At 35.0% G+C, this 6,000-nt stretch overlaps 1 protein-coding gene across 1 annotated transcript in view; it reads right to left on the bottom strand.

Annotated features, from left to right (window-relative positions):
- Positions 1-752: 752 nt before the first annotated feature.
- Positions 753-6,000, bottom strand: part of LOC150094313 (uncharacterized) — a 244,464-nt gene continuing 239,216 nt past the window's right edge. Inside the window, exon 6 of the mRNA XM_090411934.1 lies at positions 753-993. The gene's annotated coding sequence lies outside the window, so the exon portion shown is untranslated. The remainder of the gene's footprint in view (positions 994-6,000) is intronic.

Raw genomic sequence — 6,000 nt, 5'->3', positions numbered from 1 at the left:
GGATGTATATCCCCGACCCCACCTTGTAGTTTATATTTCTCTTATTACACTTTCGAGAACAGTATAATGCGTCAACTTGCAGGAGTTTATTCTTACTGACCTTGTCGAATGTGTAAAAGGCGTGTGGTAATGGCGGATGGGGGGGGGGGAAGGGAGTTAATATGTGCACGTGATTGTCGTTGTGGTCCATGGCCTGTGTTATTAGATGGCTTGGTTTCACACTTAAATTTCGCATCGTCTGCTCCCCAACGAAGAATAGGTGTGTTTCGTGTATTTGACGCCTACGGCAACTTCTCCCAAGTTTCTCATGGCCACCTCTGACCTTCTTTCCTATGGTAGGAGGCCATTTTCATTCCTCCAATCCCGATTTCGTTTGCCACCCTTCGAATTGATCATCAACGCACCCCATCATTTGACATCTGTCTACACCCCTCACTGTGCACCACGAAACCTGAAATCTCTATTTAAGCAAAACGTAACCTCCTTCTAGTAAAATGATGCTTTTATATGTGCCGACGAGGGGAAAAAAACAGACGTACTCGATTACTAGAATAACATGCAGTTTGTGTGTACTGGGAAATCTTTCTCAAAATATACAAGGAAAGCGATCATGCCGAAAAGAATACTGAGTACATTTTTCCAAGAATAGACTTTTTACCGCTAGATGGCAGTTTTGTGATACTGAATAGGTTATTGGACAGTAAGTAAATTTAACTTCTTATCTATTCATCAATACTTGACTGAACATGGTTTCCTGGCCAGGAAATTTATTTTTAATCCTCTCTCTCTTATCTGTCCTTAGTATTTTTGCTTGTATCTTCTTTCAACTTCCCGGAGCCACCGAATTCCACTTTGATCAATTCCAGAACCTCTTTTTCTTTGGTATAGATTCTCATCTCCTTCCAGCAAAATTGTTTCGTGTCCTCACTGCGTCTAGTTTTATTCTTATCTTTCATTTTTGGAATGCGGATATTTCTTGATTTCTGCATTTTTCTATAATATAATATAATATTTCCTATAATATAATATATATATATATATAACAATAACAACATAATATATAATATATATAATATATATAATATATATATAACAACAACGGTGCTATTTAAGACTTCTGTATTCTCATAATTAACGTTGATCTATCAAATCAAACCATTAAAACTAGCTAATAATCATGCTAATAAATATATATTGGATATTAACAGGAAATATTTCAGAGTTTTATACATATTTATAATATATGAATAATAAAAAGGTGTTTCAGATAATTTGTCTCTTATAGTAACTACACAAAAATATTACAATAAAAGTAAATAATATATCATTGAAAGAATAAATAAAGAAATATTTATATAAAAAAATAAATAAATTGAGAATTAGGACTACCATCGGATGCTTTCATCATATCACATTGCACTATAGATAACTAACACGACTTCGTATACAAAGAGTGTATAACAAGTGGCATGAACTGAAAACTCCTGCCAAACACACATTGAACATCTGGCTACCATGGTAACAACTTTCTCATGTCAAGATTGAAATAAAGCTAAATTTAAACAAAAAATTGGTTATATTTATATTACAATTTCGAACGTCTAGATGGTGTCTAATAGAATTCGTACGGAAATTCAATAAAAACTTAACCACACTGTATTCAATATTAACATTTTAATAATGACTAGTTATCGATAGACTTAATATATCAAAGGTGGTTCATAATACGCAAAGAGTGGCAAAGATACTGGCCTCCATAGTCATATACAAAAAAATGAACATTCATAAACCATAGACCAACCAGTGTTGCAACCAGAGTATTTAAGAACAAAGAAAATTATTTGGATCCCCTCTATCTTTTTAAATGCTGCTACTCTCATGCAAAATATCGAAGATTCGCCTCAAAAAGTTTTGGACACGTCAAGAGAATGAAACCTGATTGGTAAAGGGGGGGGGATGCACCAAACGCACCTGAGATAGTTCTGCAAGAAAATAGAAGGTTAACACGATATGGAAAAGTAGTTATCTTCACAAGGAATAAAAAAAAAAAAACAGACAAAAGTAGATCTGGTAAGGCCACATACAACCTGAGAAGTTCATAAATCTAAACGAAGATGGAGCTCCACTTTGTGCTTACAAATAAGCAGATCGAAGATTCACATAATACTACAGTATGATTATAAATAGGATGTAATTAAGTTGTTTTCATTGTTTTTCCTACCTGCTTTCACGTACTCAGAAAAATATATGATAGTTCACTTGCCCCTTAGTTTGCACTTTTATTTTTTCCATATTTTTTTTTAATTCCAGGAAAAATCCACACTCCAGTGGAAATGGGCCACTCCATTGATTTTAAGTTTGTATTTCACCTTCGTCAACTACTTAGTTCATCACATAAAATGAATACTTTTTGTCAATCCGATCGTTCACCCTTCTCAACGACCTTTCAATTTGCCCAACACTAAACAAAGAGTTCTGAAAGACAGAGAGATTTAGTGCAATACCAGATAACCATTTATGAAGTTAATCCATAGTTTTTGAACTTCGTCAAGAAAATTTATTTTCAATTCAGCTAACAATTCACATTTCAGCTCTACTAAAACAGTCACTAAATCGGAAGTTTTAATGTCTTTTTTTTTTTCAGCCTTTTTTCTTTTATTTCGTTTCGCACAGATACCTTTCTTACATCAATCCGGAGCTTCGTCATTTGGCTGTGATTTACAACACAAAGGAAGTAAACACAGTTGCTGTTGTGCTGTTCGAATTCTCCACTGCCAACCCAGCTAGACTTTGGTTGGCTCCAAAACGCTGTCACAGAAACTGTTGGAAGTATTCCTCGGTAACCTGGCATTTTTCGTCAAAATGACAAATTGCTCCGTAACAGAGGAGGGCTGTCGGGGTCACGAAGAAATAAATGGCGCGTATTTTCTCGCAGACATGTGATCCAACGACGTGGCATCAGATGTGCTAATGGTTTCCTGCTCGCTTCCGCTCACGTGGCACAACTCATGCCGATTTACTGGCATCCGCAGACTGTCGCAGATAACGGTTTTTATATACTCTCCTCCTGTATTACTCCTTTGATTTTTTTTTTCCCTTGTCGGCTTTCGGAAGCTCAAGTTTTGACTTCATGTTCGAGTAATGGGCGCCAGATGGTGCGCCGGTCTACAACAACGATTTTCACTTTAAAATACGAAGGAAGTAGAACAGTTTTCGTCATAATGCGATATTTGTGTCGTCCGTTTACTTCTGTAAGAGACAAACTTAAAAACTTCTAAAGATTTCGGATATTAAAAATAGTAGATAAGGATGGATGCATTGCCATGGTAACTGAGTGTCTCTTTGTTACTATGACAACTATCTAAATGTTACTGTGTAATTCAAACTGGAATTATCATAAAAAATACTAAACAGGACAAAGTTTTGAAATGTGTACAGCTGTGGACGAATCGATGAAAACAAATTCAGGAATATTCTACTTTTAACTGACTCGCAACGAAAAATATAAATACACCTACGAAGTACTGAAGACAAGTTTTATATCTGCAAATCCCTTCACCCATTGACATGCCGTAAGATAAAACACACAGAAAGATTTCTTTTTCTTCGTTCTTTGCCTTGATTCACACGGAAAGGAAGGCTAATCATAGTCTTATAGATATTTTGCCTGTAATTTGTCTCGATTGCAAGGTGATTGGTGTGTGTGAAAAGGACACGCGATATTTCCTACCAAGCCAGCGTGACCAAAGGGTAATGACTCAGGTTTGCTTCTACAAACGCCTACTGTATTTTAAATATGAAACCAAATAGAAATCGAACTCATTGGTAAAGGCGCCATCTATCGCTTATTTATAAAAACTGAAAAAGATCAGATGATTTGTCAATTTATCTGGAAAATCTAAACTGAACAAATGGAAAGCAGTGACATTTACAAAAATAATTTGAATTATTTTAAAAATCTATTTATAAACCAGTATCATAAGAGAATAATCTCTATCGTTAAGTTAGGAATTATATTATTGATAAATTATATATATATATATTTTAAACTACTCGAAAACAAATGCTTCTTAAGTCAATTAAAGCAGCCAAGTATGCTCTGGATAAGTTATAATGACGATATTTTGGTAATTTAGTAAAATAAGTTGTGGATGGAGATCATATTAAAATAACAATTTATTTTGTTCACGAAAAATAAAATAGCTAATCCCATTTTAGCTGTATCAGTTTGTATCTTTTTATTTTCGTCTACAGAAACTCATACAATAAATTTGCATCTTAGGTAGACATTCTTCAAAATATAATGAAAGAACTTCAGATAGAGAGAGAGAAAAAGCGTTTCATCCCCCCACAGAGAATTTCTTTCCTTTGAAAAATGATGTCCTCTGCATGAGAGTTCCCCGTTATAATATGAAATCTTTATCTTTCCCATATGTCTTACAACAGAATTATCAAAATTTTTTGTTCTCACGTATTTTGCCTAATCCCAATAACAATTTCTTTTACAAAAAGGAGACTAATTAAATATAGATTTATTGAGAGGATTTTGTAGAATTTATAAGGTTCTTCGTGTATGACAATTCGAATTTAGTTAAAGTGCAAGATTTACTTAAAAGGAATGCGATAAATATATTCGCAAAAACGTATCCTGCCAATTCTCTGTTTACATTTACTGTTTTCCACATGTCATCTGCTAATTATATTGTTAGGGAAGAACTTCTTTGATTTATACCACGATGTGCAAAGGAGGAGCTTAAGATGTTTATTTTATCTTCCTGTGTTTAATGATGATGATCGAGCTATACATGATCCCTGAACATTATCGCAAAACCAGATGGTGGGGGAGAACTAGCGAACAATTCCAGGGATCTGATAATTCTAGTAGTCGCCATTCCATTAAAATACAGGACTTAAAGAGGTTTTCTGTGTAGAACACAGATCGAAATTAATTGCTTCAAGCATTATAAAACCGTTTATGAAGATTGACTATTTTTTTTAAAGTATTGTTTGTCTTATATAGTGATTACTAAATTGAGAACTATTCATATACTTTATCAATAACGTTGCTTGTTTTACTATGCTAAAGTCATAAAATAAATAACCACAACAAAATGAAAACATTGAGTGCAGAACTGGGATAAACTCCTCCCGATATTGTGTAAAAATGCATATATTTCTTGCCCACTAAACACAAAGCTTGTATATACGATTGGTTGATTGCAAGAGAGCCACAAACATGAAAGTCTGCGAGTCACATTTCTTCCCTCTTTTTCTCTCTTTTTTGTTATGATCATAGACTCAATGGTTCTCGATTCCTGTTCTAGATTACACGAACACACTCCCCCATAATGACTAGCAAAAAAAAGATCAAACACTCGCGAAAATTTTTTTTCGAATATCGACGGAATATAAACTCGCTTCTTCCCGCTCAGTAGTTGAAGTCATTACCGACTACAAGGCTCAATTATGAAAATCAGCAACACATGAAATGAGCTGAAAAAAAAAAAAAAAAATCCGTAAAATATACAAAAACGTGTTCATGGAAATGAAGACTCCAATGGATAAACTGTTGTCGCCATAGCAACCGTTACCAAGTATAGCGATGGACGCATGCGTTCAACAGAATCTGATTTACAGGTGACGTACAATGCCCTGAACTGTAGCGACATTCCGTCTTGTCTGTGTAATGAAATCCGAACCTCCATTCTTCTACGGAAACCGCAAGAAATCCCACTGACGGCACGCCAGTACGTGTCGATAAAGCAAGGGGGGATTTTCGTAGCCACACTCGGTCAATAATCAGGAATTCCACGGTCTGATTGCATTAGCGGAAAGCGTTGTGAATCAGCAGCGCCACCTGGTGATAAGCAAATCTTGCAGTTCTTCACCACAGGTTATTACCGAACGGACAAATAGGAAATCAATACATAGCGATGTCTTGTGATTTTAGTTCGCACAAGCGTCACTAGGTGACAGCACCATAGCGAAATAACTAATCTG

Source organism: Typopeltis vanoorti, chromosome 22 (assembly GCF_054136105.1).
Source record: "Typopeltis vanoorti isolate ZY-2024b chromosome 22, IOZ_Tvanoo_1.0, whole genome shotgun sequence".
In the NCBI taxonomy this organism is placed as follows: Eukaryota; Metazoa; Arthropoda; class Arachnida; order Uropygi; family Thelyphonidae; genus Typopeltis; species Typopeltis vanoorti.
Note: the sequence above shows the minus strand (reverse complement) of the source record. Positions and strands in the feature narration are given on the sequence as shown.